This window comes from Hordeum vulgare, chromosome 4H (assembly GCF_904849725.1).
Source record: "Hordeum vulgare subsp. vulgare chromosome 4H, MorexV3_pseudomolecules_assembly, whole genome shotgun sequence".
Classification (NCBI taxonomy): Eukaryota; Viridiplantae; Streptophyta; class Magnoliopsida; order Poales; family Poaceae; genus Hordeum; species Hordeum vulgare.
The window spans coordinates 313,803,994-313,826,577 of NC_058521.1; the positions used below are offsets into that span (position 1 = coordinate 313,803,994).

Consider the following 22,584-nt stretch of genomic DNA (forward strand, 5'->3'; position numbering starts at 1 on the left):
CAAAGCTTATAAATGCAACTTCATAGGATATCCAAAACAGTTGGGTACATCTCCTATCTCAGATCCAGAAGCAAAGTGTTTGTTTCTAGAAACGGGTCCTTTCTCGAGGAAAAGTTTCTCTCAAAAGAATTGAGTGGGAGAGTAGTGCAACTTGATGAGCTTGGTGAACCGTCACTTCAACTAGTGTGTAGGAGGGCACAAGAAGTCGTTCGTGTGGCACCTACACCAATTGAAGTGGAAACTGATGATAGTGATCATTAAGCTTCAGATCAAGTTACTACAAACCACGTAGGTCGACAAGGTCACATACTGCTATAGAGTGGTACGGTAACCCTGTCTTGGAGGACATGTTGTTGAACAACAATGAGCCTACGAGCTATGGAGAAGAGATGGTGGGCCCGGATTCCGGCAAATGGTTGGAGGCCATGACATCCGAGAAAGGATCCATGTATAAAACAAAGTGTAGACTTTGGAAGAACTACTTGATGGTTGTAAGACTGTTAAGTAAAGATTGATTTTTAAAATAAAGACAAATGATGATGGTGAAAAGTCACCATTATGAAAAGCTCGACTTATCGCAAAGATGTTTCTGACAAGTTCAAAGAGTTGACTATGATGAGACTTACTCACTCGTAGCAATGCTAAAAGTCTGTTGGAATTATGTTAGCAATTGTTGCATTATTTATGAAATATTGAACATAGTATGTCAAAACATTGTTTCCTTAACGGTTTCCTTGAGGAAAGGTTGTATGTGATACAACCAGAAGGTTTTTTCAATCCTAAGGAGGTTAACAAGTATGCAAGCTCCAGTGATCCTTCTATGGACTGGTGCAAACATGTCGGAGTTGGAATATACACTTTGATGAGATAATCAAAGCTTTTGCGTTTCTACAAGGTTTATGAGAAACTTGTATTTCCATAGAAGTGAGTGGGAGCACTATAGAATTTCTGATAAGTATATGTGGTTGACATATTGATGATCGGTAGTAATGTAGAATTTCTGTAAAGCATAAAGGGTTGTTTGAAAGGAGTTTTTCAAAGGAAAACCTAGATAGAGCTATTTGAACATTGGGCATCAAGATCTATAGAAATAGATCAAAACGCATAATATAACTTCCAATGAAATGCATGCCTTGACAAGCTTTTGAAGGAGTTCAAAATAGATCAGCAAAGAAGGAGTTCTTGGCTGTGTTGTAACGTGTGAATTTGAGTGGGACTCAAAGCCCGACCATGACAGAAGAAAGAGAAAGGACGAAGGTCGTTGCCTATGCCCTAGCCGTAGTCTGTGAAAGTATGCCAAGCTGTGTACCGCACCTGATGTGTGCCTTGCCATGAGTCTGTCAAGGGGTACAAAGAGTGATGCAGGATTGAATCACTAAACAGCGGTCAAAGTTATCCTTAGTAACAAGTGGACTAAGGATTTTTTTCTCGATTATGGAGGTGCTTAAAGAGTTCGTTGTAAAGGGTTACGTCGATGCATGCTTTGACACTAATCTGAAGAACTCTGAGTAGTAAACCGGATTCATATAATAGAGTAGTAATTTGGAATATTTCCAAATAGCACGTAGTAGCAGCATCTATGGGATGACATAAAGATTTGTAAAGCACACACGGATCTGAAAGGTTCAGAACCGTTGGCTAAAACCTCTCTCACAAGCAAGACGTGATCAGACCCGGAACTATATGGGTGTTGGATTTGTTAAAATCACATAGTGATGTGAACTAAATTATTGACTCTAGTGCAAGTGGGAGATTGTTGGAAATATGCCCTAGAGGCAATAATAAATTAGTTATTATTATATTTCTTTGTTCATGATAATCGTTTATTATCCATGCTATAATTGTATTGATTGGAAACACAAATACATGTGTGGATACATAGACAACACACTGTCCCTAGTGAGCCTCTAGTTGACTAGTTCGTTGATCAAAGATGGTCAAGGTTTCCTGGCCATAGGCAAGTGTTGTCACTTGATAAGGGGATCACATCATTAGGAGGATCCTGTGATGGACAAGACCCAAATTATGAACGTAGCATGTGACCGTGTCATTTTGTTGCTATTCTTTTCTGTGTGTCAAGTATTCATTCCTATGACCATGAGATCATGTAACTCACTCACACTGTAGGAATACCTTGTGTGTATCAAACTTCACAACGTTACCGGGTGACTATAAAGGTGCTCTACAGGTATCTCCGAAGGTGTCCGTTGGGTTAGCATGGATCAAGACTGGGATTTGTCACTCCATCTGATGGAGAGGTATCTCGGGGCCCACTCGGTAATACAACATCACATACAAGCCTTGCAAGAAATGTGACTCAAGTGTAAGTCAAGGGATCTTGTATTACGGAACGAGTAAAGAGACTTGCCAGTAACGAGATTGAAATAGGTATAGGGATGCCGACGAACAAATATTGGGCAAGTAACATACCGAAGGACAAAGGGAATGTTATACGGGATTATATGAATCCTTGGCACAGAGGTTCAACCGATAAGATCTTCGTAGAATATGTAGGATCCAATATGGACATCAAGGTCCCGCTATATATTCGATATTGACCGAGGAGTATCTCGGGTCATGTCTACATAGTTCTCGAACCCGCAGGGTTTGCACACTTAAGGTTCAATGGTGTTTTAGTATAGTTCAATTATATGTGTTGGTGACCGAAGGTTGTTTGGAGTCTCGGATGAGATCGCGGACGTCACGGGGGTTTTTGGAATGGTCCGGAAACGAAGATTCATATATAGGAAGTTGGTGATTGGAGTCTAGAAAGTTTTCGGGGATTGCGGGCAGTGTACTAGGAGTGATGAATGCGTTCCGGGGGCCCACTGGGTGGGCCCACCACGCCCCAATGGGTCCACGTGGGTTTATTGGATGTACAATAAGGTATAATGGGCTGACAAAGTCATCCAGGAAAGCCCATGAGGAAAAAGTGGAAAATCCAAAAGAGGTGGGAAAATAAGGAAGGAGTCCTAATTCAAGGGGGTTGGAGAAGGACTCCTCCCTTCCCCAAGTCGGCCGACCCAAGGAGGCCTTCTTGGTCGACTCTCTAAGGGCTTGCCCCACCCCTTGGCTCCTCCTATATATACTTGAGGTTTAGGCTGTTTGAGACACAACTTTGCCACGTGCAACTCAAACCTACACCTCGTAGTTCTTCCTCTAGATTAGATTTCTGCGGAGGTTGGGTGGAGCCCTGCAGGAATAGATCATCACCAACACCGGCGCCGTCACGCTGCCGGAGAACTCATCTACTTCTCCGTCTCTCTTGCTCGATCAAGAAGGTCGAGATCGTCATCGAGCTGTACGTGTGCTGAACGCGGAGGTGCCGCCCGTTCGGCGCTAGATCGGAACGGATCGTGGGACGACGGTGATTTGAATCACGAAGTTGTACCACTACATCAACCGTGTTTCTTAACGCTTCCCGCTTAGCGATCTACAAGGGTACGTAGATCTAATCTCCTCTCGTAGATGAACATCACCATGATAGGTCTTCGTGAGGAATTTTTTTGTTTCCCATGCAACGTTCCCCAACATGTTTGATATAAGTGATTCATGATGCTGGGTAGATTTCCTTTTCAGTTTTGTGGTGTTTTTATGCATGCAAGTGTAGCAGTATGATATAAGGATTTGGGGTAGAAAAACCCAAGGAGTCCGATGGCGGCACTGGATTTCAGTTTTGAGAAGATTTGCAAAAGTGCCATTTTGTGGTGAGGTGGCACTTTGTCATTTGAGTAGGATTAATTATGTGCATGCTTTGAAGTTTGTGCCATACATGCATCATATTGTCTGTTGCATTATCACTTGCTGGTGTTCATTGGGTGATTGTTTCTTTTGGGTAGAAACGGGTGCGGGAAACGAGTTTGAGGAGTCCGGTGAGTTCATTCAGGAAGATGAGGAGCAGTTCCACTTTGAAGATTTCACGGGCAAGATGATCGTGACCTTGATACCGGTTCTAGCTTTGTTATACATACTTGATTCATTTCCGTCGTTATTCTCCGCTTCCTACCACCTGATATATAGGCCATTAAACATTGCCATGAAACCTCTAACACTTCCCCTCCTAGGAAAATATTGTTTGGCTAAGTTAGGCTTTCTCAACCATTTCATTAGCGTTGCTAGTTGCATGTGCAAGCTGGTCCATGTGATAACATGGGCAATTTGGTTATCATCTTACTTAAATGCTACTTAATTAATGCACCTATATACTTGGTAAAAGGCGGAAGGGCCAAAGTTTTGCTTGGTGATTTGTTCCGCTTTTGCCGCATTAGTTTCGGCTACCCGTGTTTTATTCCATAACTAAGCGCTCCTAACACGTTCGGGGCTGTTATGGGGACCCCCTTGATAATTCGTCTTAGTGCAAAGCTCTTTCGGCAAGGCCCAACTTTTGGTGTTAAATTTGCTAACAACTTAATACAGAGCATAGGGAATAGCTACCCCGAGGAATTAATCAACAACCCGGTCGAGTGCTCCTCATGAGTGTTGGTCCAACCTAAGCGGTGTTCGGCGCCCCCTGTTCACCCGGGGTTTCAGCCAACTCGACGTCTAGCTCATCCGGTCGTGCCCTCAGAACGAGATATGCAGCTCCTATCGGGTATGTCGGCACGTCGAGCGGCCTTGCTGGATTAGTTTTACCTTCTACGAGATAATTTTGTGCATTGGGATTCCGGTGAGACTTTGGGTCTTCTCAAAGTTGAGGTTTTCCACTAAGGAATCCGACGAGATCGCGAGCTTCTTGATCGAGGATTTCTATGTGGCCTGTGGTAATTTGTGATGGATTACTTGGAGCACCCCTGGAGGGTTAAATCTTTCGAAAAGTCATGCCCGCGGTTATGTGGCAGACATGGAAACTTTGTTAATATCCGGTTCTAGATAACTTGAAGTAATTTCATTAACACCTACCAACTGTGTGCATAACCGTGAGTGTCTCCTTCAGAGTTCCTTCTTTGATCGAGAACATGGTGGGGGTTATGACTGACGTAAGTAGGTGATCAGGATCACTTAGTGATTATTCTTAGTTAACGAACGTCTTGCGTAGACCACAATATTTTTACTTCTCGTTCAACGTAAGTTAGTGTTGGGTAATGTCGCATGGGAAACAAAAAAATTCCTACGCACAAGAAGACCTATCATGGTGATGTCCATCTACGAGAGGGAGATCGGATCCACATACCCTTGTAGATCGCTAAGCAGAAGCATTAATAAACGCGGTTGATGTAGTGGTACGTCTTCACGATCCGTCCCACAAATCGCCCCACGGTCGGTCCCGATCAAGTGCCGAACGGACGGCACCTCCGCGTCCCACACACATACAACTCGATGACGATCTCCGCCTTCTTGATCTAGCAAGAGAGACGGGGAAGTAGTTGTGTTCTCCGGCAGCGCGACGACGCGCCGGTGATAATGATCTATTCATGCAGGGCTCCGCCCGAGCTCCGCAGAAAACCGATCTAGAGGAAGAACTACGAAGTAGAGGTTTAGGGTTGTACGTGGCAAAGTTGTGTCTCAAAAAGTCATGAACCTCTAGTATATATAGGAGGAGGGAGGAGGAAGCCTTGGCATCACCAGGGAATCTTGCTTTGGTCGGCCGAAGTGGAGGAGGGAGGAGTCCTCCTCCAATCCCACTTGGATTAGGACTCCTTCCTTATTTTCCCACCTCTTTTGGATTTTCCATTTTTTTCTCATGGGCTTTCCTTGGATGACTTTTTCAGCACATTGTAACTTATTGCGCATCCAATAAACCCACGTGGACCCCTTGGGGCGTGGTGGGCCCACCGAGTGGGCCCCCGGAACCCATTCGTTAGTGCCGGTACACTGTCGGCAATGCTCGAAAACCTTCCAAAATCCGAATACCAACTTCCTATATATCAATCTTCGTTTGCAGACCATTCCGGAACTCCTCGCTACGTCCGGGATCTCATCCAGGACTCCAAACAAAACTTCGGTCACCAACACATATAAGTCAACTATACCGAAACGTCACTGAACCTTAAGTGCGCAGACCCTGCGGGTTCGAGAACTATGCAGACAGGACCTGAGACACTCTCCGGTCAATAACCGACTGCATGACCTAGATGTCCACATTGGCTCCTACATATTCTATGAAGATCTCTGTCGGTTGAACCTCTATGTCAAGGATTCATATAATCTCGTATACTATTCCCTTTGTCCTTCGGTATTTTACTTGCCCGAGATTCGATCGTCGGTATCTCCATACCTAGTTCAATCTCGTTACCGGCAAGTCTATTTACTCGTCCCGTAATACAAGATCCCGTAACTAACTCCTTAGTCACATTGCTTGCAAGGCTTGTTGTGATGTTTTATTACCGAGTGGGCCCCGAGATACCTCTCCATTACACGGAGTGACAAATCCCAGTCTTGATCCATGCCAACCCAACAGACACCTTTGGAGATACCTCTAGAGCACCTTTATAGTCACCCAGTAACGTTGGGACGTTTGATACACACAAGGTATTTCTCCGGTGTCCGGGAGTTGCATGATCTCATGGTCATAGGAACAGATACATTGACATGCAGAAAACAGTAACAATAAACTGACATGATCATATGCTATGTTTGTAGTTTGGGTCTTGTCCATCACATCATTCTCCTAATGATGTGATGCCGTTATCAAGTGACAACACTTGTCTATGGTTAGGAAACCTCAACCATGTTTGATCAACGAGCTAGTCAACTAGAGGCTTACTAGGGACAGTGTTTTGTCTATGTATCCACACACGTATTTGTGTTTCCAATCAATATAATTATAGCATGGATAATGAATGATTATCATCAACAAAGAAATCTTATAATAATAACTAATTTATTATTGCCTCTAGGGCATATTTCCAACAGTTAGCCACCATAAATACTTAGGGTGCTTTAAACTCAAACACATACCCCAACCTTTCGTAATAACTTAGTTAGATACCAAGGTCATGAGATTGTTGATTCATTCTGTCTCACAGATTACTACAACCACCCAGGTACAGTTACCCCAGATACAGATGCTTCCGAGGATATCCAGCTGAAGTGGGAGTTTGACGAGGACAGTGGTCGGCTATACGTGACGTATCGCGAGGACTAGAGGCACTTGGTAGTGATCATGGGCCTAGCAAGGTGGGATAACATTAGCTTTTGTCATTTATATCATCCGTAGTCGGACCTATTTTTCTATCTGCAATATGTACGACTGTGTGGATCTGTAATTTAGCTTGTGGCGAGTGTAAGCCGAACCTTACTACTCTTCAATCTATTAGGGAATGCAATGTTTATCTTGCTTGCGAAGCGCTTAGATGCGACTCTTTCCCCTTTTGAGGCCTCACCCCAAAACAAGGAAAGTGTCGCATCTTAGATGTTACAACGACATTGTTCAACGGCTTTGTGACATTGATGCTAACCCAAACACAGTAGAAATTTCCAGAAAAGTCTTGTGATGGAGGCTCGACAAACAGTACCACATCCACCTTGGAAGCAGAGGTGAGACTAGATGGGCATACAAATCAGGCACACCATGTATTTGAATCCAAATATCAATCGTATCAAGCCTGATCATGGATGGCTTGGTCACTTCATCATACGGTTTGAGAATGAGTCCATCACCACGGAAGCGCCATGGACCATCCTGTCTAACTCTCTCCCAATCCCAAGACAAGAGAATTGAATCGTGTAGAGATTGTCCTCAATCGGTTTGAATTTTGCTTCTTGAGCTAGGTCCCATGCCGATCTCATGTTCTTGTAGAACCATGTGTGACTATATGTCTTCTCGGTGTGAACCCTAGCTAGCGCCACCCAGCGAGCCGCCTCCTTTGGCGCTTCCTTTTCGTCAAAGATGACGTTGTCCAGATCCTCCTCCTGCACCCAAGCTCTTGCATCATCTTCTCAATCTCATCTCCCTCCCCTAAGCCAGAGGCGCCATCCGAGGCCATGTGATATTTCTTGCTCGATGAGATCTGATCGGGTCTTGGAGATTTAACCCTAACTCCGCCTCTTCCACCTGGTAGAAACCCGAACCTCGGGCGACTGCGATCGCAGCAGGGTAGAGGTTGACGGCGGGGAAAACAATGGCATGGATGGCCAAAAAACTCAACGGCGGCGGATCGCCCCTCAGAGAACGAGAAACCCTAACGAGAGGAAAAAAACTATCTTAACTAAGAAGGAAGTGGTAAAGGAAAACTAGAGAAAAGCAGCACTTGTTTGGGCTTTAGGCCCAACAAACCATTCGCTCGCATACGACGACTACGACCCCAAGGCCGCCGTCAGCGCAACCTTATATAAGAATCGGACGAGCACTAGGGTTTTACCCTCTATTCTTTCCACCCTACCTGCGCCGCCGCCTCCGTCGTTGTAGCAGAACCAGCGATTTCCATCGCCAACAGCCGAAGAAAGGTTGTTACCTCCCCCCCCACGCCTGTTTACCCTGGCTCTATGGATCTGTGCGCTTTATCGTTTCGTTTGTGCTAGATTTAGTTGCTGTGATTGATGATTGTGTTGCCTAGTTTCGTTGGAAGTTTAGTTCCCGATGATGTTGCTTTATCGTTCGTTGAGATACTCGTTCCAATTTCCACTTGTAATTCTTCGTTTTGTGCCAATATTGGTAGACGCTGCTTAGATCTCGAAAAATCCCCGGGTTCTTAGTTGTGAAATTCTTGTCCAACATCTAAATTGACGAATTGGACATTATTGTGTGTGAAACATATTTTAGTTGGAGCCATATTTGGCACAGGGTAACTCGGTAGATATTAAACTGTCGATTTCTTGATTTGACCCGTCAAAAACTATGCAAAACAGGGGCTCTTAATTGCTTGCTTATCAGTGACTATGTTATTTACGAGGTACATTAATCACTTAGGCATTCTTATTTCATTTTTATATCAATCTGCATACATGATTTGGGTGCTCTTCTGCATGATTTGCAGTGCAATTGAATTGTACACTAGCTGTTGGGGTCGTTTAGTCCTGCTTTGCCTAATGCAATTCCTCGTTTGTTCAGCATGGATACACAGGTCAAGCTTGCAGTCGTGGTGAAGGTGATGGGCCGCACCGGCTCGAGGGGTTAGGTGACCCAGGTCAGAGTGAAGTTCCTGGATGACCAGAACCGTCTCATCATGAGGAACGTCAAGGGCCCTATTCGTGAGGGCGACATCCTCACCCTGCTCGAGTCTGAGCGGGAGGCTAGGAGGCTGCACTGAGCGCTTGCTTTTCCTGTCTTCAGAAGTAAACTGCACTTAAGCTCTACCGCATTTGAATCAACTGCTTGAACGCTAGCTTTGTCTTTTGCCTAGGCTTATGAATGTAATGAGTGCTCAATAGGTTGCGGTTTTCTTCTGTGGCCTGAATTAAAGTGCACTTAATGTTGTGAGACTTGATCGTCCTTGCACACCTCTGGTTTATCTGAATTGATTGGATGAATGCTATATTGTATCCTATGATTTTAGTACTGGTACAAATCTGAGTTGCTTGTACGTGTAAAATCATGATGCTTGTGTTGGGTTCTGGTTCTTGAACCTGCCTTAACACTTGAATTTGAAAATTCAGTAGTTCTCTCTCAACAATCTTGACGGTAATAAAAGTGAAGGCCTGTTGGCAAGCTCCTCTGGCTTGGCATCATGATCATTGGCAAGCCCTCTGCTCTTTTGGTATCATGGTAGTAGTAAAGCCACTGCTGTGGTAGTATGCAACACATGCTCATTTCTGTTCAAGTCGACCTAATAGCTGCCGTTCACTCACATCATCTTCACCTTCTAAGATGCTCAGCTGTAGCGAAGAGAACCTACACAACAACGATCTCAATTTGAGTGAAGCTGTATACAATCCAAAGTTGCTGAGAACAGCGTTGACAGATATCATATTACACGATTTTGGTTCTTCCAAATACAAGTGAGTGAAGAGTGCAGAGTTTTTGGGAAATCCAGTGTTTGAATAATCGAAGAAGGCATTTCAAACTTCCAGTTTTTTAATTAAAACACATGAATGTTCTCTACCTATCTATAAAGTTAAGTTTTATGAAAGAGGCTGGTAGCCAGACACCACAACGACTGTTTAAAGTTTCTGAATTGACCCTGAACACTACATGGACAAACTTGGCTCGATCTGAAGTAGAGAGCTATGCCAACTATCTCATGCAAGTTATCTTTGCATTTTCTTAGTGAAACTAAACTGCCTTGTGAAGTTTTTCAAGAATTAGAACGGAGGAGCTATGTGCACCCCTCCCCCCACCCGGTTTTGGTCCAATTTGCGAAGAAAAATTTATTGGAAAGATTTAGATGAGAAGTTTTTTAGTATTTGGCTCCCCAAACACTCAATTTTTCTTTTTCGCCCCCCTGCAATTTCCGTCTAGCTCCGCCACTGGAAGTAGACCGATGGTTTAACCATATTGATTGCTGAAATATTTTAGTTGCGCTGAGATGGTTAAGTCAAGTAGAGTGCATGTGGTAGTGATATTAATGTCGTTTGTGGTTTGTTGTAGCAGCTACAAGGAGGAAGCCTCAGTTGAAGTGAGACAGTATGAAGAAGCTTTGGTTTCAGGTGTCGATCCACATCTGCTCGTATCATTTTGGTTGCTTGTTCCTGTATGAAACTCAAATACTAATATTTCTATAATATTTTATGCACCGTATACACTCAGAAGGTTCATAGATCAAACATATCCATGCCGTTTGTTATTGACGGCCTCTTTGATTCAATGGATTTTCATAAATTTTTTGGAGGATTGGAATCCTTAGGATTTTCCTTTACATTGGCCGTTTAATTTTTAGAATTGAACCCCATAGTTTTTTTTCCTAAGGCATCATTTGTTCTACATTCCATAAGAAATCTAACGCCCACTCACAAGTCTTGAAAAGATCTTTTGTTTTTCTTGCGATGCAATCGAACAAACTCAAATCCTGTAGGATTCCAATGAGCATGACATTACAATCTTGTATTTCAATCGTCACACTGAGATTACCATGGCTAGTTGGTCTCCTTTGCACACTTCATACTTAGTTTATTTTTCTGATGGGCACTTCGTACTGAAATGATGAATACACATAGAAAGCCTATTTAAACCAATGCCCCGAGATGTTGTCTTTCATCTTAAGCTTTTTTCCGTTGCAAAATTACTTTCGAATTCCCATAAAAGCCTACCGGTTCTTGTATATGCCATTTCACCGATATCTTTCCACTAAATATGATATTTAGGAATCTATTACTGATTAAGGCATAATATTTGGGATATAGGGAAAATATTTAGCTGCAATTCAGAACTTGATTGAATGCTCTTTGAACTGCCGACGAATGCATGACGATCTTCTTGTAGCATGAATCCGGGGGCAATGTAGCCATACGTAGGGGGAGTCATCGAGCAAACCCATATAAGAAAAATTGGGTTCCCCTTAAGTTCAGTATAGTGCAATAGCACGCCACTACACAATCTCCTGTTAAGCGTTCTTATTGCACTGAGACACGCAAATAAACATGTTTTGGCCTCGTCATTATGGGGCAGAGTGTGATCTTATTTCCTTCAAGGGTAGGCCTGGAATACAGCATGCCAGTTGCAAAATGTCAGACCAGATTCAGTAAGGAAAATGAAATTTGAATGTGTTACTTTGAAGCAGCTATAGAAGAAAGGCAAACTTCATAAATTAGAAGATACCAAAAACAAAGGGGCATTCCAATGACATTGCAATCTTGTATTTCAATCGTCGGATTGAGATTACCATGGCTAGTTGGTCTCCTTTGCACACTTCGTACATAGTTTATTTTTTGGATGGGCACGTCGTACTTAAATGCCGAATACACATACAAAGCCTATTTAAACTGATGCCCCAAAATGTTACCTTTGATCTTAAGCTTTTTTCCATTGCGAAATTGCTTTCAAATTCCCATAAAAGCCTACCAGTTCTTGTATATGCCATTTCACCGATATCTTTCCACTAAATACAACATTTAGGAATGTATTACTGGTTGAGGCATAATATTTAGGAGATAGGGAAAGCATTTAGCTGCATTTCGAAACCTGATTCAAGGCACTTTGAACTGCTGACCAATGCATGTCGATCTTCTTGTAGCATGAATCAAGGGGCAACGTAGGGGGTGCCATCAAGCATGTTAGAAATAATAACCCTAATGGTTATTAGGGGGATAATCCCCGCTCCTCATTGGATGTGCGGTTCCACATCTGTGGGAATCGTCACGATATTTGCCTCCCATAGAGGCACCCCTAGCAAACCGTCACATCCTTTCCCATTGTATATAAGCAAGAATACATCATTAATAAAGAGACACTTGAATCACTCGTTCGTTTTTCGATTCTTTTTAACACGTTATCAGCACACTCTGGCCGAGAGGAGACAACCACGAGATAGATTAGGACATCTCCGACGGTTACAGATGTCGTTACCATCGTAGATGGCCACGGGATGCAAATGGCACACGTTTCATTGTCAAAGAGAAGCATGCATGCATGCATCGACATGGATACACGTCGTCGATTGGGAGAAGATCTATATAATTTTTGTCTTCGTGTGATCTAATAACCGATTCTCAATTATGCATAAGGAATCCTTTCTGAGCATGGCGAGAGATTGATCTTTGCAGAAACAGGAACCTGAAGAAATTCTTGGAAATAAGGAAAAAATGTAACATATAATGGTTATTGTCTCTTTTAACTCAATACGAGAGAACTCATAGAATTTAGAGGACAATAAATATGTTGTCTATATTTTTCTAGAAACCCTGGTGTGGAAAACAGAAAGTATGACATGTAATGTCATGTTGATATTACCTCATTAAAAAACATTATGAGAACCCATATATTAAACTCATGAAGGAAATTACTGTAATATTCAACACATTTCTGTCTCAAATCCACGTACTCAAAGTTCTCAACCATGCGTTCAGAATATTTGCAACATATTGCAAGCCATATTCAACTTGATCTAACGAACAGGATATGCCGACTTGCCCGGAACAATGCCGTGAAAAACCGTGGTTGTAACGACTAAATTGCGGTCCTTTTCGATTTGGGGAACGAGGCCCCAATTTGGAAAGAAGCGCATCTAAGCGTATTGCAAGCACGGTAACATAGCACAAACATATAATAGAACGACAATTAGGGATTCAACTGCCATCTCATACATAATATCAGAGTTTACATCACGCATTCAAACAAGGTAGTTCCGCTACGGACTGCAAAACATGAGAAATGACTATGATACCATGCATGCTTGCCCATGATCACGACCATGCCTCAGTCCTGTAGATAGTTCATGTACAGGCGGTCGTTCTCCTCATCGTACTGCCACGCTAGCTGCGTGGCGTCGGGATCACCTGAGTCGGGGTTACCTGTACGTATTGGTGTTTTCAAGGAATCTGTGAGCCACGGGGACTCAGCAATCCATGACCTCGGTGCCAGAACTAGTCAAGTTATTAGGTAAGGAAGGTGGAGTATTTAGGTTGTAGCATCCTAAGCATATATGGTGGCTAACTTACGTAGAACAAGTGTTGAAGGTGGTCTATACTAGCGATCGATGTTTAGCTCATCACTAAGTGATCCTGAACACCTACTTACGTCAATCATAACCCCATCGTGTTCCCGATCGAAGAGAGGTCTTCGAAGGGGACAATCACGGTTACGCACATAGTTGACAATTTTATTAGATTAGGTTCAAGTTATCTATAACCGGATGTTAACAAATATTCCAAGTTGCCACATAACCGCGGGCAAGGCTTTCCGAAAGATTAAACCCTGCAGGGATGCTCCAACTAGTCCATCAGAAACGGTCACGGGCCGCAAAGTAATCCTCTATCACGAATCTCGTGATCTTGTCGGATTCCTTAGAGGAAACCTCAACTCTGGGGAGAACCAAAACTTCACCGGGATTCCTATACGCAAGATATATCGCTAAGGTAAGACAAGACTAGTAGGACCTCCCGTCGTGTCGACGACGCTGAGAAGAGCCGCGTATCTCAGTCTCAGGACACGACGGACGGAACTAGCTACGAGAACCAAACCTCAAGTTTCCTTGTGGTGGCCCCGCAGGCAGACCAGGTTGTTGATAAAAGTTCCTCGGGGTGATCATTCCCTATGCAGATTATTATTAAGTGATTAGCAAATTAACACCAATGTTGGGTCCTGCCGGACAAGTCTTAACACTACGCGATTTATCAAGGGGGTTCCCATAACAACCCCAAACGTGTTAGGAGCGATCAGTTATGGAAACAAACATCGGTAGCCGGTAACTATGGCGGCAATAATGGAACAAAACACCCGGCAAAAGGCTAGGCCTTCCGTTATTTACCAAGTATATAGGTGCATTAATTAAATATCAGATTTAACATAATGATATCAAACTCATGTTATCACATGAGACAAGGCACCTGCAACTAGCAACGCTAACATTAGAAGCTTAGCAAAGCCTACTTAGCCATACAAGATTCGCTAGGAAGGGATAAGTATTTGGGCTTCAAGGCAAAATCAGGAGGCAATTATTTCAGTGGTAGGCAGCGAGCATATGACGAAGAAACGTAGTCTAGCTTAACAAGTCTAGAGATGGAATCAAGGTCATATCATCTTGCCTATGACGCCCTCAGCTTGGAACTGCTCTTGTTCGTCCTGCCCGTACTCTCCCGGATCCACGTACTCGTTCTCTGATGCTGGTGCTACCCACCATAAAAATAGCATCCAATGAACAACAACACCACAAGATGCAACAAACACATGATGCATGAGATGAAAATGAACATGCATCTCTATACTACTCACTTGCACATGCATGAGAAGAAAATACAAGTTCCTGGACAGAACTGCACTCTAAGCTATCTTGACATGCATGATAATGACATCAACAGATGCATCACGTGAAACAGATGCAAAAAAATACAAAGAACGTAACGATCGGAGCTACGGATCAACGGGAAACAACGAAACAAGTAATGATGTCCTACGTGTCCAAATCACCACAACACACTCCAAATGGCATACTCCTGATGATCCCAGGTATCCATATCACAAAAAAAACTAGAATGTATTGGGTGGTGCAAAGAAACATCACCACAACATCATCTATGCACTCACAAGCATCAAAACATCAAAACTATACAATCTGCCATAAACAGCATCATAGCAGTTTGAGGGCTACATGCAAGGCACCTACAGCCACCCAAATATGCCAAATAAGATATGTGACAGAAGCTATCCAAGATTACTACAAGCACAAGAAAAAAGATAATGCAAAGGAGTATCACACAGAAAGTTCTACAGGTGCTAACTTGGACAAAAATATCAGTTTTCACGGACTTAGTGAAAATTCCAGATTCTCACTAGCTGTTTATGCTCTGAAGCATTTTGACAGCACCCAAAACAATATCTACAGGACTCCAAATGGAATGAAACTTGACAGAGAGCTAGACAAACACAAAAGCTACAACTTTCGAGTTGATAGCAAAGGCTGATTCCCAACACATGGATCTCTACAAGCACCACAACAGGAGAAGAAAATAAAAACAGATTCTCAGACTTAGTGAAAATCTGAGATTTTCACTAAACTGGAATTTCAGCCACATGCCTACTTTGACTAGACACAACTTGCACACATGAACTACTAAGCATGAAACAAAAGCAACATGTGGTAGAGGGGTTCACCCTCTACTGCCACAACAAAGAATCAACCTCTTGGGCTCATCACAATACATGGAACCAAGCTCTAAACATGAAACAAAACTGAAATATAACATTCCCAAAAAGTGTTCCAAAGTGGAATCTGAACCCACCATTGGATTCCTGGGATGATTCTACCCCAAAAACATGTATAATACATAGGCACTTGCATAGAACAAATGGGCACAAACTAAGAAGTGAAATGAGCATGGAATCACAAGGTGTGAATAGTGCATCATCACATGTGCTATTCACTAGAACCACACCTACACAACCACTTGCACACTATCAACACTACAATGGTGCACATGAGGGTTTAGACCTCATGTATGTGTGCCATAGCACATCACCATTCCCACACACATACAACAAGCACAAGCATAAAAATCACCTACACAAGCTAAATGGAATTCACAACTAACTTACACTCACATAAGCATGTCTACACCTACACACCCTAACCTACTCATGTCCTCATCAAGGCACATCATGCCTTGGCCTGTGGGAGACACTCACACACAAGCACACACAACTGCACATGAGCCACTAACACACACAAGGTATGTGGGGGGGGGGAACCCACACACACACACCTCACACACTTGCACATGTAGTGCATAAGCTTATCATAACACTTGGAAGCTTGCACATGCACACAAGCATCACTCACTCATAAACACACACCACACATGCATCACTAGCTCACACACATATCACTAGCACAATCACATGCCCAAAACATCACCTACACATGCTAAATCAAACTCTATCTCATACATAGGAGAAACCTACTTGCCGAGAGCTAAAATAAATAGCACAAGAGGTGCCAAGCCCACCACAACAAGTATGCAAGTGATCAATGCAAAACAGGAAAAGAAAAGGCAAAAATATAAAAAGGTTGGGGAAGGGATTCCATCCCTAGACCCCCTGGTACACCCACTAAACCAATCACCACTCTGCTATAACACCCTAGCTCGACAGAACAGGGATGGCAACCAGGTTAACGTGTCCCTCTGTGCTACTATGCCAAAAACCAGAATTAAAAGGGGGTGGCACCGCGGGGACTCGAACCCTTGACATGCCAGAACAACACAACCACTGCAACCACTAAGCTGCGCTTCGGGCTCGACAGAACATGGGAACTTTACAAGGTAACCTACAAAACAACAGGGTCGCCGTGCTCTGCTATGCACAGAGAGACGACGATGACAACGAGCACCAGAGCGTCCCTCCTACAGCTGCTGCGCCGCGGGGAAACAATTGCGCCTACTGCTCCTAACCGTTGGAAGCGACTGTCCCGAGCACTGGGACGAGCCCTAGAACCTACACAAGATCAACACATGCAACAACACGTGCCCTCATGCTGTTCTCCGAACAGAGAGCACGGCCTCGAACATCGCCGGATCTACCGAAGGGGGGAAGGGAGGACGGGCTAGGCTCACCTGGGGAAGAAGAAGAGGGCTGACCCGATCGGGGACGAAGCCTCACGAAGATGAACACAGACAATCTGAAGAGGATGTAGGTGTACTGTCGCCGAACCAAAGCAGGAGCTGGGCCGCCGGGAACTCGCCATTGACGTGGAGCTGGCCATCGGTGTGGTCGCTCCCCGACCTCAGCGACGACGGGAATGGAGCGCGGGGTCCTGCCTCGAGCCCGTGGACATGGTGGCCGGCGCCGGAGACGACGACAGCACAGGATCGAGGGTGGCGCACTTCTCTCTGTGTGTGCTAGATGGACTACAGAGCTTACCTTGGGGGAGGAAGAGAGATGGAGGGAGGAGGTGTGGCGGCGCTAGAGGGGAAAGGAGGAACCCTAGGGGAAGGAGGCACGCATGCCGAGGGTTATAAGAGGGCCTCGACGTCCGTGAGCCCTGACGGCGTGCTCGCTCTCTCCCTGCTGCTGACGGAAAGCGTGCAATGCGGGGGGACGCCGTCAGGAGAAGGAAGAAGGGACGCGCAAGGTGGGCTGCCACGCGGGAGAGAGAGAGGAAAAAATGAGCCTCCTAGTGGGAGAGAGCCCACTCGAAGCGCGAGATAGGAAGAAATAAACCCGTGGGGTTTATTAATTAAACCAAGACCAGACAAAGAAAAACAAATGCACAGGCTAAACATATAAAGCTAAAAATTAACCAAAAATACCCCTGGTCATAAGAAATTATGACCTATTTGAATAAAATGGAAAATAAATATTTGGAGCAACTAAATATTTACAGAACAACATTAAGTTGAGCTGTCTTGTGAATATTTGCACCCTTAAAATATAGATTCAAGCAGCCAATTCACATCTTCACATCCACCACAAAATATACTAAATCATGGACATTTTTAAAACAAGGATGGGACAAGTGAAACTTGACCTTGATATAAATAAAGAGGAAGAGGGTTTTGAAGCTTATGCAAACCACATAGTTTCCTACTAGCAATTGCACCACTCCATAACTCACATACACTATCATCACATGACATATTCATCAAACCACATACACACATGTATTCACAAGGCACAAACACAAGACATGGGAGAATGATAGATGCATGCAAGCAAAGAAGAACAAAACAAGGTGACACATGAAATAGCACATGCAATATGTTCTCATTGCAATGACAAGGTGGACCCACATAGAGAAGGTTCCAAATATGGAAGTTACACACTTGGGGCATTAGAAACTCTCCCACACTACAAAAAAGATCTCGCCTTGAGATCTAAGATTGAAAGAACTTCGGAAATTCAGAACGGAGGTGATCCTCGTGTTCCCAAGTAGCCTCTTTATCGGAATGGTGTGACCACTGCACTTTGAGAAATTTGACAGTCTTGTTGCGGGTCCTGCACTCAGTCGCCTCGAGAACCGCAACTGGATGCTCACGATAAGATAGGTCGGGTTGAAGGTCGATGTCTTGAAGATGAACAACGTGCTCGGGGGTCTTGAAGCACCTCCGGAGCTGAGAGACATGGAACACGTCGTGCACATTTGCAAAGTTTGACGGGAGCTCAAGCTGATACGCAAGGTCGCCTCCCTTGCCAACAATTCTGAACGGACCCACGAAACGAGGTGCAATCTTGCCTTTGATGCCAAAGCGCTACGTACCCTTCATAGGCGACACCTTGAGATAGACGAAGTCATCAAGCTCATAAGACATGTCACGATGCTTGCTATCATAATAGCTCTTCTAACGGGACTGAGCTGCTCTGAGATTATCTCGAATGACCCGACACATCTCTTTAGCTTCTTCTATCAAGTCATTCCCAAGAATGTGACGCTCGCCGGTCTCGGACCAGTTGAGCGGGGTAAGGCACTTCCTGCCATAGAGAATCTCAAACGAAGCTTTGCCTGAAGTAGCTTGATAACGGTTGTTATACGAGAACTCAACGAAATGCTGGCAATCTTCCCACTTCATGCCAAAAGAGATAACACAAGCTCTCAGCATATCCTCAAGAACTTGATTGACTCGCTCCACTTGACCACTAGTTTGAGGATGAAAAGCTGTGCTGAAGCGTATCTTCGTGCCCATCGCAGACTAAAAAGAGTCCCAGAACTTGGAAGTGAAGATACTTCCGCGATTCAAAGAAATCATCATAGGCACGCCGTGCAAAGACACTATCCTGGAAGTGTACAACTCTGCAAGCTGAGCAGCGGAGATGGATTCCTTGACTGGAAGAAAATGAGCCACTTTACTCAACTTGTCGATGACGACGAAGATGGCATCATTACCCTTCTTGGACTTCGGAAACCTGGTGACGAAATCCATCTCAATATGATCGAACTTACACTCGGGAATGGGCAAAGGATGCAAAAGACCTGCTGGACATTGATGCTCTGCTTTCACCCTTCGACATACATCACATTCATTTATGAACTGAGCAATTTCACACTTCATGCGAGTCCACCAGAAGGTCTTTTTCAAGTCCTGATACATCTTGGAGCTTCTAGGATGTATAGAGAGCAGAGAGTTATGAGCTTCTTCCATGATTACCTTTCTGAGATCACCTTTGGGAACGACAAGACGATCCTCAAAGAACAATGTGTCTCTGGCATCAACACTGAAGCACTTATATTTGGGAAGACCCTTTGCCACGCCAATCTTGACCTTCTTCACCATTGTGTCAAGAAGCTGTGCTGCTCGGACCTGATCTTCCAAGGTAGGAGAGATGTGAAGATTTGGAAGAAATCTATGAGGTACTAACTGAAGGTTGAGCTTCCTGAAATACTCACAAAGGTCAGGCTGGAGAGGTTTCAGAATGAGACTGTTGGAGTAAGCTTTCCTGCTCAAAGCATCTGCCACTACATTAGCTTTGCCTGGCGTGTACTCAACACTCAGATAAAAATCTTGGAGCATTTCCACCCAACGAGTTTGCCGAAGATTCAGGTTAGGCTGAGTGAGGATGTACTTGAGACTCTTGTGATCCGTGAACACTTCAACCTTTCGTTCCAACAAGAGGTGTCTCCAAGTCATCAGAGCGTGTACCACGGCTGCTAGCTCGAGATCATGCACAGGATAATTCTTTTCCGCTGGCTTCAACTGCTTGGAGGTATAAGCAACCACTTTCTTCTCTTGCATCAGAACTGCACCAAGACCTTGAAGAGAGGCGTCGCAGAACACTTGGTAAGGCTTGGAATCATCCGGAGGAACCAAGACAGGAGTAGAGGTGAGCTTCTCTTTGAGTGTGTCGAAGGCCAAATCACACTCTGGAGACCAAGCATACTTCACAACTTTCTGAAGAATACTTGAGAGAGGCTTAGCAATCTTGGAGAAGTTCTCAACGAACCTTCTGCAATAGCTTGCAAGCTCGAGAAAGCTTCGAAGCTGCTTCACATTCTGCGGAGGCTCCCATTCAACAATGGCCTGCACCTTCGATGGATCAACTTTGATGCCCTCGGCAGAGATGATGTGCCCAAGATAGACAACTTCTTTCAACCAGAACTCACACTTGGAAAACTTGGCATAGAATTTGTACTCTCTCAGCTTATCAAGCACCAATCTGAGATGTTCTTCATGTTCTTCCTCAGTTTCAGAAAATACCAGAATATCGTCGAGATAGAGCAAGACGAATTCATTCTTGAACGGAGAGAATACGTAGATCATCAATCGAAAAAATGTCGGAGGAGCATTTGCCAGACCAAAAGACATGACCGTATACTCATACGAGCCAAAACTAGTCCTGAAAGCAGTCTTCGAAATATCCTCTTCGCGAATGCGAATTTGATGATAGCCCATTCTGAGATTGAGCTTGGAGAAGATCTTAGCCCCTTTGAACTGTTCGAACAACTCAGTTATGTTCGGAAGTGGATACTTCTTCCTGATTGTCTTCTTGTTCAATGGATGGTAATCGACACACAACCGGTCCGTGCCATCCTTCTTCTTGACAAACAGAACTCCACAGCCCCACGAAGACGAGCTCGGTCTGATGAGACCCAAACGCTCCTGCTCATCGAGTTGCCTCTTAAGTTCCTTCAACTCTTCTGGACCCAATTTGTACGGCCGTTTGCACGCAGGCTTAGTACCTGGTTCAAGCTCAATGAGAAATTCAACTTCTCGGTGCGGAGGCATTTCTGGCAGTTCTTCTGAAAACACATCTTCATATTCACACACCACTAGGACTTGCGAAATAGGATTAATCTCACCCTTTTCATTCAACGAGAACAGACGGATTGTATCATCGCGCGCCGCGAATATAATCACGTCCTCCGACGAGTGAGTAAGCTTCACTTCTTTAGCTTCACAATCATTCGATGCCTTGTTCATGGCCAACCAGTCCATACCAAGGATCAAATCAATGTCGGAATTTCCCATGACAATAGGAGATGTCAGAAAAGAATAACTGCCTATCTTGACAGAAGCACCCGGAACGAACAACTAAGAGCTCATCCGCATACCCGGAGACACAACTTGCAATGACTTGGGTACAAAAATCGGTCGCAATATTATTACCAGATGCAAAGGGATATGACATGAAAGAATGCGATGCGCCAGAATCGAACAACACTTTAGCAGGAATATCATTAACGAGGAGGTTACCCATGATCACATCTGACGAGTTTTTTGCCTCAGCCTCATTCACCATGTTGACTCGAGCTGACCTGGGGTTGAACTTCACGAGAGCATTGCTTGGAGGTTTGCCTGGAGGAGGAGGCGGCAGATGGAGCTGAGAAGTGCACTTGTTGGCATAGTGACCTTTCTTCCCACACTTGTGACAAGTAACATCTGTTGGCTGACGGTACTGTGTCTGAGAAGGCCCTTTCTTATGTTGCTGGAATCTTTGCTGAAAGACTGGGTTGGGTTGGTGGGAAGAACCACGTCCACTAGAATGCTTGAACTGTTGTGTGTGCCAAGGAGGAGGAGGAGACACCCAAAACTTCTGTTGCTTCTAAACCACCCGAGTAGAGGAAGAGGAGCTGGAATATCTGAAGTGCTTCTTAGAATTCTCCACCCTGAGCAAAGATGCCTAGCCCTGAGAGCTAAGTTGTAGAACTTATCGAACTCCTCAGGATCGTGCAAAGCAAGAGCTAACTACAAATCTTCTTTCAAGCCACCTCTGAACTGATAAATCTTGCTCTTCTGATCAGGGATATCCTGCAAGGCGTATCGGGCTAGCTCGTGGAACTCGATGTTGTACTTGTACATGGAGTTACCACCCTGCTTCAAGCACCTGAACTTCTCACGCATCTCCTCCACGAAGCTGGACGGAATGTAGTGGGATCTGAAGTCATGGCAGAACTCATCCCAAGTGATCACTCTAGCACCCGTGGAATCCTTCAACTGTTGCCACCAGATAGATGCTAGCCCCCTTAGTTGGAATGTAGCAAACTTGACGAAATCCTCAGGACGAACATTGCTGCATTCAAAGTGCTTGTGCATGTCACGGATCCAATCCTCAGCATCAAACGGCTGGTCACAGGAAGTGAAAGTCTTCGGCTGATTTGACAGGAACTGACTCAGATTAGCAAACTG

General features: G+C 44.3%; 1 pseudogene; it reads left to right on the top strand.

Annotated features, from left to right (window-relative positions):
• The first annotated feature begins 4,575 nt into the window (after window positions 1-4,575).
• LOC123450483 lies at window positions 4,576-9,188 on the top strand (annotated as a pseudogene).
• The last annotated feature ends 13,396 nt before the right edge of the window (window positions 9,189-22,584 follow it).